The sequence below is a fragment of the Poecile atricapillus genome, chromosome 3 (genome assembly GCF_030490865.1).
Source record: "Poecile atricapillus isolate bPoeAtr1 chromosome 3, bPoeAtr1.hap1, whole genome shotgun sequence".
In the NCBI taxonomy this organism is placed as follows: Eukaryota; Metazoa; Chordata; class Aves; order Passeriformes; family Paridae; genus Poecile; species Poecile atricapillus.
The window spans coordinates 106549406-106559927 of NC_081251.1; the positions used below are offsets into that span (position 1 = coordinate 106549406).

At 43.3% G+C, this 10522-nt stretch overlaps 1 long non-coding RNA gene across 2 annotated transcripts; it reads left to right on the top strand.

The window, feature by feature from the left end:
* Positions 1 to 1020: 1020 nt before the first annotated feature.
* Positions 1021 to 10186, top strand: LOC131577641 (uncharacterized). 2 transcript variants are annotated; one of them, XR_009277257.1, is made up of 5 exons: positions 1021 to 1171; positions 3417 to 3586; positions 5941 to 6229; positions 6965 to 7078; positions 9445 to 10186. It is a non-coding gene; the product is annotated as an uncharacterized LOC131577641 (long non-coding RNA). The 2 variants fall into 2 exon arrangements; XR_009277258.1 differs by having other exon boundaries at positions 5941 to 6169.
* Positions 10187 to 10522: the final 336 nt, after the last annotated feature.

Here is a 10522-nt window from a genome sequence, read left to right on the forward strand (position 1 = left end):
CTCTTGTTTTCCCATTGTCATTCACTGTGAGGAGAACTGCCTCAGTTCTCCTCCAGAGTAACACAAAGCAAAAGAACTTTTGCACATCCTCCCAGCTAGGGCTCGTTGTCTGTAGGGGCATCCAGCCTGCAGCACCAAGGAGCTGCTCAAAACCTTCCAGAACTGAGCTCCCATCCCTGAGAATGTGGAGCCGTATGCTTGGGCTGATACAAACTGATGTACCTCCACTGATGTCTGTCCAGTTTATACAAGCCAAAAATACGGCTTAAAGTAAGAGAATTACTCTGCTAGAATGTAGCCAGCTCTGAAGCATACCTGTCCCATGGGATTGCTGAGAAGTGAAAGCTGCTTCCACCCTTTTTGACTGATAACCTACAAATAAGTCACAAATCTACCATGGAAGAAAGGCTGCAGTGCCAGGTGTGAGTCTCTTTGCCCTCTGTAAAATGTCACAGTTATACAGCTCCATAAATGAACTGACATGTGCATCTTTTGTCTTTATATTTTTTTCTTTTTTGAAATGTTCTGATTTCTTGGGGCGGAGCCCAACTTGCTGGGGCCAAGAGGCTTCTTGCAGTTAGGGGTAGGGCTGCAAGACCACAGGCTCCAAACTCCATACCGAAAGGGACAAGGAGATGGAGCAAGACAGAGGCAGACTACCAGGCACTGCGAACCTGAGCTTTCCCTGGGGTTGCCCATGTGTGAAATCACAGGATTTTTCCGAGGTGAAAGGCATCAGCAGCTGTGCTGGCTGGTGGAGCAGGAGCTAGCACTGCCAGCCCTATAAAGCTGCGTCCTGGAAAGAGCTGCTGTGATCGGAAAGTGGAGTTTATTAACTCCAGATTTTTATGGTGAGGCTGGCATGCCAACAACAGGGTCGGAACACAAAGGATCCCTTGCAGATATAAATCAGAGGAAGGCATCTCCAAAGGCTCCTGCCAGCCTGAGTCACACAGCCCCTGTGCCAAGTGCCAGCTGCTGAGTGGCAGCGGGCCCGCAGCTGAGTCACAGGCTCCCAGCTCAGGGGGCATCACTGGTGTCCTGGTTAGCAAACCCACTGAGAAAATGCTGACTGCAGGGCACAGGTGTCCCAGACAGAAGATCTGTCCCTCACTGATGGGCCAAGGGAGCTTGGGGGGCAGCTGGTCAGTCTCTGGTGGAAAAGGAGGAGGTGAGTTATAGGTCCTGTGGTGGCTCAGTTGATGAGAGGCTTTAAGGAATAGCTAAAGGATTTGTGCCTGATGAAGGAAGTAAGGCAATGGCTATCACTGTCCCAACTTCATTACCCTCCACCTGCTTGGAGGTGTTTAGAAATATCTTTATTATGCCATTTTGTCTTCAGGAACAGAGGGAAAGGCTGGAAAGGTTATCTCCTACTGTGTTTGATACAGCTCTTCAGCTGGAAATAAGCATCCCTGGAGCTGAGCCAGTACAGAGAACATGTGTGTGCACCCTTTGTGTGTGCTGGCACAGCATTAGCCTTCCTGAGGGAAGGGTGGGAGCCTGAGCCTCCCCTCCTGTGGCTGCAGTGGACTCACACTCACCCAGCTGGCTGGCAGCTTAAAGCCCTGCTAACCCTGCTGGGAAAAGGACCCATCACTTTGTACAATGTCCTTAAGGAAGGTTTAGTAGAGGGTTGGGTACATCAGGAACAGCTGTCAGGATGAGGAAAACAGCAAACAACCCTCTTGTTGTGCGCCTCCTGTGCACTGTAATATCTCTCACCCCTTGGCTCCTTTTCAAATGCTGACTTTCACTGACAAGTGAAAGGTTTCTTGTGGGTAAATTAGTAATTGTTCCTTTTCTGTTGGGTTTGTTTGTGGTTTTTTGTTTGTTTGTTCAATTGATTGGTTAGTTGATTACAGGGAAAGACCATATTTGGGGCCTGATGCTAGATCAGAATCGGAACTGGAACTTTAAATACAAAGCCCCAAAAGGTCCTGTAGGTCCTCAGCCTGCACTGAACAATTCTCTTGCTGCTGTTGAATACAGTAGGACACTGGGGAATGTGTTTTGCTGTTCAAATCTGTCCTGAACTTGCTACTTTTCATGTCCTTTTTTTAATAATTGATTATCCTGAACCTTCCCATAATGCTTGGAGTATAAACTTTTCATGGGGATGCTTTCCTGTTTGTACCCAACCTGCAGATCTTGATGTTAATATTTGATTGGGACCTTGTTGGTATTTCTGCAGAATAAATAGAGTTATCATATGTATCCAGAACTTAAAATTCAGGTGAGAGAAGCTTGTGTGAGCGCAGGGATGAGCATTGCAGAGACAGGCAGAATAGAGTTCAGTTCTTTTTCTTTCCTTCTTGTGCCACAGGACAAACCTTCCCCAAAAACGGAGGATTTGCCACATGTTTTCTATAACCAGCCAAATAAAATATTATGTTTGTTAGCATTCAGGGTCAGAGAAATAACTCAGGCTCTGGGCTAAGAATTTTTTCTTCCTCACATTGGCTTCTTCTGAATGATAATCTTTAAAACCATGCATGTGAGGGATCAGATCCTGACCCCCATTGCATCTGCTCTGCACTGCTTCAAAAACTGCCCAGCAAGAACAAAGTGATCTGAGCTGGTTGCTACAAGCACTGGAAATTTTCTGCACTGAAACAAGGGAAAAGCAAGCTGGGGTGGGCTGGAGTTATTCATACGGCTCGCTGTGTTGAGTAACCAATTGGTTTTGTTTAAAGGCTCTGAGTAGCTTGGTTTATACAGCTTCTGTTTTCACTGCTTAAAATTGATATTTTGTTTTAACAATAATCCAGTCTTGGCCAGTTTATTTATAAAAAAAGTCTGCATTGTGTTTATCCATAACTATCCATCTTGGGAATTCCAGTTTTGCCTATTCTCCATTTTCTCACAACTTGACAGTAGTCTGAGCTTTCTTCAGAGGGATGGATCAATGGATCATGGAACAGAGAACAAGGAGGAAGTTTCAGTTTTCAATACAATGTAATGTTAAAAAGCATCAGGTGTTTTTTTTGGGGAGGGGGGTGAGGATTTTGGTTTTGTTTTCCATTGAAACTTTTTCTTTTCTTGTGTTTTTCTGTTTTTAAACCAATGAGAGGATTTCAGAGACTTTATTTGCATGTTTATCCTTAGGAATGATAGCGCTGGGATCCTACTGAATAATGCAGAACAGATGCTCCAAACTGCACTGCATTTTCCCTGATCATTAGTCCCTCAATCTTACCAAAATCCTTCTCTTTCTACCCCACTGGAGCTGCCCCATGTGCCAGGCAGCTGCAAACCACAGTGTGGGCACCAGGGATACCCACTGCTAGAGGAAAATCCCAGGGAAGGGAGGGGAAAATCACAGGCACTTCCTAGCTGCACCTTTAGCCAGGACTGTGCTGTTTTGCTGCTAGTAAGGGAATTGTATTTTTTTTTCAATCCCTCTTTTCTCCCAGGTTCCCACAAGGATGCATACTCCTCCCCAATGGTTCTACAAATCCTGCTGTGCACCCCACCCAAAGCCCCACTGAGGAGGGTCATTGCTGATGAGGTGGGGCAAGGTTCCACCTCCTTTGCTCCTGAGCACTTTCTGCTGCTGGCTTTGCCTCTCTACCTGCTGTTTATAGTAAGTACTCGTCACAGATGTAAGCTCATTAATCACCCCAAGCCATGCTTCCCTGATTCCATTTATAGCTCTATTCCCTCTCTATTCCTTTTCACAGCCCTCACCTTAGTCACCACTCAGTTCTTGGAACCTGGGCTTTGCTTTTATTTAAGCTTGGAATGAATAAAGCATGAAAAAAGAGGAAAATTTGAAAAGGCAGACTAATATCACAACAAAGTGTATGTGGGATACATTTAATGTTAGACTACTTGGCCTAAAGTGTATTGGCAGAAGACTGGCAGCAAAGCTGTTGCATTAAGTGAAATAGAGACCATTTACCCTCAGAGGTTAATAGGCACAGGACAGACAAACAGGAGCCCTGTCATCCTCTTGGGATTTCTTGTGTCCTGCCAGCGGCAGAGATTGTTTTACTGCCCTTAGCACTGGTCAGTCCAGTGTGACCTTGGCCAGCAGCCTGGCTGGGAGTCCCATGGGCAGCCCACAGGAGGAGGGGAAGGGTCATGAAGTGTAAAACTCTCTGCAGAAGTATTCAGGTCCTCAAACACACAGAGTGGCACTTCTTGGGCTTTCTAAAGTGTGGTGGATTGAGCACCTCTTCCTCCTCCTTCTCCACTGACCTTGGTGTCTGCAGAGCTGTTCTCCTCACTCCTCTGTTCTCTGGCTGCAGTTATGTCCAATTATGCCAAATAACTATTTTTCTTTCCTTCTCACAAATGTTGTCACAGAGGCATTACCATCATTCTTGACTGTCCCAGCTTTGGCCAGCAGCAGGTCTGTCTTGGAGCTGGCTGGCATTGGCCCTGTGGGATGTGGGGGAAGCTTCCAGCAGCTTCCTACAGACACCACCCCTGCAACCTCTCATCCTATCAGCACCTGGCCATGCAAAGCAAATACACTAAGTTCTTTGGGAGGCTGGAGGGAGAGAGGAGGAAAATTCCCATTTCAGGGATTGAATCTGAAGAGCCTGAACCACTTGGAGGCCTTGTGAAAACCCATGGGGCACCTCTCTTCATGTTTGGGTTCCTAAACACCCTGGCAAATCTGCTTCAGAGTAGTTCCTCTGTTGAGCAGTTTCTGCCTGCCCAAGGCTGGCAACAGAGTCTCAGCCGAGTCCTCCTGGCTGTGTGAAACTGCTGCCCTGACACTGCAGTGCGAGGGTTGTACAGATCCCAGGGATGGCAAATTATTCCTCCAGCAGCGTGTTCCTGGCTGGCATGGGTTTGCAATAGGCGTGTCAGCAGCAGCTGGAGAGAGCTCTGGTCCTGGAAAACAATGTGTCAGCTGCCTGGGCTGGGCTGAATTCTTTACTGCTTTGTTGAAGCTAATGTGTTGCAGTATTGCTTCGTGATGAGCTGTGCTGCCACCAGTGCTGCGATCCTGCTGGTCTGGAGCATGGGATCTGCCTGTCCACACCCAGGAGGGGCTGGCAAAAATGGACTGGCTCACAGTACCGTTCGAAAGCTGCACAGACCTGCAAGTCTCTTTTATTTCTATCGTTTTGTCAGTCTCTTTCTACGTCTGAATTTTAAACATCCATTATAAGGCAATGCTGCTTTAGTGGCGAGCCAAGTTTTTCTTCTAAAACACATGTTCCCTAAAGCCTTCATCCTCTATTTCCTTTGTTCTGATTTATTACCCTTGCCTTACCACATGTGTGAAGCACAGTGGAGGCAGAACTACCAAACCAAACAAAGCAGTCCTCTCTTCCCAGCCCACATGCATCAGGATTAACACCCTGAATAATTTACATCAAGTGATTCAATTTATCTCTAATTTCTTACCTGCCTTCAAGTAAATATGCTGCTGAAGAGTATGTTGATAATGTGAAGATTATGGTAAATCCAGAAAAAGCTGCTGTGGAGAACTGAAAAAATGGGGTAGACACTATATCTAGAGAATGGTAGTGAGATTAAAAAATAAAAATTCTTGACTGCCTTTTCCAAATGGGCATTTTTTAGATATAAATTTTTATGTGCCTTTTATCAATACTTAAAATGGCCTAATTTGTCCAAAGCTCTCTCCCACAAAATAAAGGTCACTTTTTGGTATCCCAGGGTAAGGACCAAGCATCCGAGGCATGCAATTGCTAGTTAAAAAAAACAACAAAACACTGTGGAAAACTTAAATAAAAAAATTGTGAAGCTCTATCTCATCAGTTCTATGAGATAGAAAAGTTCTATTGAAGTTTTTGTTTGGAATGCTCTTGATGGGAAGCTTGTTGTCATATTCAGTCCTGTTAACTGTATTAGTTAACAAAGGAGAGTATTCAAAAGCTTGCTCAGAGGAATATTTGTCTTATATTTCTTTTCAATTTTTTTTTCTCCTTTCTAAATGGAAACCAACTTTCCTGGCAGAATGTTTTACAGAATCTACTTCCTTGAAACCAAAGTGAAGCAACAGCTGTGCATGCATCAAGTTGCAACATCTCCTTGCTGGATGGAGGCACATCTTGTCACAAGTGGCGCTGGTAGCAAAAACTCAGTGAAAGAACCTGCCTGGCTGGGAGCTCCTCACTCCTCTGGGGTGAGCTGGAAACACAATTTCACTTGGTTTCTTTGAAGAAAGAGCTGAACTCCACCCAAGGTCAATGAACTGAAGCTTCAGTAAACCTAGACCTGAATTTGTGAGTATTTGGGACAATAGGTGGGTTCTAGTGAAAACTAAGTCAGACTTTGGATGCAAACCAGCAGAGCTTTCTGATTTTGAGCACCTCTCGAGGATTCAGTGAATCCAGGAAGTCTTCAAGTTTCATCTAAATCCTAAAGTCAAGAAAACCCTAATACAAAATGATCAGGCTGCTGCTTTGATGAAACTCAGAGCACAAATGTTGTAAAATATGCATCACTGAGCATCTTTAAAATCATAATGCAATGACTTTAGACTGCTTTCAGGTCCAACTGAGCCATGCTTAAAGTAGTGTACTTGGTACCAAAGTCCAGTAAATGATTTATATTCCTGTATTTTGTGCAGTTCTTGGAAGCTTTCTGAATGTGCAAACTCTGTTTTGTTTAGGGGAAAAAAGGCAAACCACAGTTGCCTGCTTGAAAACTGCTTGTGAAAAGGTCTTTCTCAGAAAGACTTCAGAGCCTCAGGCCCTTTTTTGTTTTCTTAGAAAGCAGGAAATGAATTTTAGTTTTGCAGTTGATTTCTTAAGTGACTTGTTTTCTACAATCACTTCTGGGTTCTGGAATGCTGCAGAAATTATCTGAGGGTATTTTTCAACACTTCAAAATTAAAATCAAATTGCTTGAAATTGTGCCAGCATTTTAATGAAAATTATTTTCTTTAAACAAATACTTGAGGACTTTCAATATTTTTTTTTTTTTTAATCACAAGAGTATTCTTAACCTAAACACCTTTTCTTTGTGGTTTTTCAAGGACCCTGTCTGCAGTGCTACAGCCAGATGTGTCTTGGGATGCAGTCAAATTCGAGATCTTTTCAGCTGAAAGCTAGATGAGCGAGGAACAGGCATTTTCACACAGCTGAGAGTTGTGAGTAGGTGTGGCTGCAAACACCATCTCTGCCTCTGTGCCCACAGAAATGTCTGGGCAGAAATACCAGCAGGGGCTTTTGCTGCATGGGAAGGTCAGGCACAGAGTGAGCACTGGGGCCTGTGCAGCTCCCAGGTTACCCTCTGTCCACCAACAAATGCTTTTAACAAGTGCCATCACTCCTTTGCTGAGAAGGACACATGTAAGCAAAAGTGACCGTGTATCACATGGGATCCCAAGGCTTCCATGTGTTTCTCCAACATGTTATATTTTCTGATATTCACTGGGAAATAAACCAAATTAGGGCAGGCTGCCCACAAGATAAATTCCCTAATAAAAATGTTGCAACATCCCCAACTTTCCTGGTCTTTTCATGCATCAATAAGTAAACTGTTTAAAGAGATGGTAGCAAGGGAAACAGGCTAAGTCCTTAAGCTCTCCCCACATATAACCATAAGTTACAACACTGAGACCTAAAGATGATACAAACAACATAAAAAAAGCTACATAAAACCTTTTCAGCTCCATGGACATGGCAGCCCTTTAAATCATGACTGCAGGATATTCTTCTTTGACACATATTGCCATATATTCTGAAGATAAATGCTGTTACCCTCAGCTTGCTTTTGCTTTGCTATCTGGGCCTGGCTGGGGCTGGAACTGCAGAGATGTCAGGGCAGATAGAATCTCCCAGAGGCTTATGCTGGCCAGGAGAATGCTGCCTGGGGGAAAGATGTGGAGTGTGTCCAAATAAGAAGAGTCTGTAAAGAGTTTGTGATGGTCTGTTATTTCACTATTAGCTAGGAGATGTAAAATTTCCTTTTCCGGATGAGCCCATTTCGTTTTTTGCGTAAGAGAGCTCTTGCTTCTAGTAACACTTAACATTTCTGCTAATTTACTAATTTACTAATTTGCTAATTTACTGAGCTCTCCATACTGCATTAGTCATTGGAAAGACCTTTTTCAAGTTCTACAAGCATGTTTTAGACCTCCTCATAAAGCCAGTAGCATGCTAGACTTTCACAAGCAGAAAGACCTCCCAAAGTATGCAAGTTATTCCTGGCATGTTGTATTCTCAACATGTCAAGGAAACATGGATTATTTTTACACAAACAGGCAAATCAAAATGGTTCCTCAGCAAGCTCCCATGGACATTCTCAGATTCTGAGAAGGAAAAGAATAAAGAAAAGTAAGAAAAATTATTGCTTCTGAATTAGGTTTCTTAGATGGATCATGTTGTCACACATTCACACATTCAGTGTCACACATTCAGGTCATTTGCACCAGTTTGGACCTCTGATAAATGGTGGAGGGAGTGAAGGATAAAACAGAAAGAACAAACAAGGACCATGAATTCATCTGGATATTTTATACTTGAGTGGATTTTTTTTTTTTCCATACTGTGAATTTATCTTCAAATGTAGACTGTTATGAACTGCAAACACTTCTGGAAGTTCTTTTAACAGCTGTTGACTGAAAGATGATGTGAAGGTGTGGAGAGGGAAAGGATCTCTGGAGCTGAGGGGGCCAGTGGAAAGGACACACCAACATCCTGCAGGAAACCACAAAGCAGCGCAGCAGCAAAAAGCCTGGAGTGTCCTCAGCTCCCCTGACACTGCAGCACACAAATTCAGCCTTAGGTTTCACAAACATTGGAGGCTGTTTTGAAACTCCCTGTTAAGGATTACAAATGCTGACTGCAGTTTCTGGGCAAAGGCAATTAGATATCACAGCTCTGGCCTCAGCTTGGTGTTTTATGTCTGAGCTTGTGTTACCATGTAGGGTCCCTATGCATTAGATTGCCTCAGCCAAAATCCAGTTCTGACATCCACCAAGTAATCCCGTGATTTACCATAATCCTGTGATTATGGTAAAACAATAAAAAGTACTGCCTGGCCTCGGCATTTTTTCCATTTCAGTGTAAAGAACTATTTTTCTGCAGAGTAAAGGGATTTTTTTAACAGAAAAGAGGTGTAAAGCAGGCATAAATAGTGACACTAGATGTGCATCCTCATCCATAGTTCCTTCTGTGGGTAGTGTGTTTACTGGTTCCATGCTCATGTTCAAATTCAGGAACAGCTCTTGCTGCTTGGGCTTGCTGCAGACTCAGCCAGCTGCCTTGAGCTTCATCTTGGCCCAAGTACTGTCATTAATGCTTACACAGATGGGTATCAATCACAATTAATGATACCTTTACTCAGTGGGAGGGTGGTTTTATTGCAAGTGCTTTACCCCAGGAAAAACAAAAAAGGGAAAGAGGGTGAGGTGCATTGCGTCTGCATGAAATCAAAGTTCACACTGCCTTCTCTATTTTCTTTTTAGTTTTCTAACCTTGCACCTAAAATTTGCCCTCTCTCCTCTGACAGACCTCAAGAAGAAGCTTTGAATGCGATGCCAGCACAACAGCAGTGAGAGAAAATAAGACAAGTACCTCCATGATGCAATAAATACTACTGTTATTTCCTATTGTTCATCTGAATCTCCACCCCTGAGAACTTGAGTTAAATCCTAAATTTTCCGTTTATTTTTAGGCAGAATATCCACGAAGTTAAAAAACAGCGTCACAAGGAGGTCCTAAGATGGGGCTTGCTCCAGTTTTCCTGCTGAGCATGTGTTTAGGAATTGCTGCTAAAAAAAAGTCAGAGAGGATGGTAGCTGCTGTGCTGTCACATGGCCTGATACAGTGCAGAATATGCTTAGCATTCTTGAAGGGAAATTACCCAGTGCTGCAACTCACAATTTATAATTGGTTGCGTATTAATAGCTAAAAAAGGCAATAAAATCCACTGTGTGTTTAAAAAAAAATAGTAAGTAGGAGTATTACAAGCTGAGCAGTGAAAATCTGGAAGACTTCTTGGCTAGAGCAGGGCTGTGTGCAGTGTTGTTTCTCCAGTATTAATTACAAGCAATTTTAAATCATCTCCTTCCTTCAAGGAAGGATTTTGTTCAGTGTTTTTGTTAATTTTAATCTTGCTAACGTGATACTCTCTTGAAACCTCTCCCTTGTGTCATAACAGTGAGACATGCTGCCTCTTTTGTCCCTGCCCTTTGGGGAGCAGAGTTACTGCTGCTTGTTGCCTAACCCTGCTGTCGTGACTATCAGTACACCTCCCTTGGAAGGAAAAGAAACCAAAACTCAACAGCAGAATTGTTCTTCCCCCTCCAGAGTTCACTTTTATTTGTAGTATTTAAGCTACACTGTGTGAGTGCCTCATGAAAAACGGGGGTTTAAAATGTATGGTGCTGTATTAGAGTGGAAAGATTGTTATTCAGCACACTAATTATTTCTGAGTCACTGTATTTATAAAATGTCACGTAATAACTACTTCACCACCACGAAAATAAATAGTGCAAAAGCAGGCACTTTATGATTTTGACATTTCAGTGTATAAACATATTCCAGAGTCTCTCTGGGGGCTACTGGGAATCAGATAATGTTTTTAT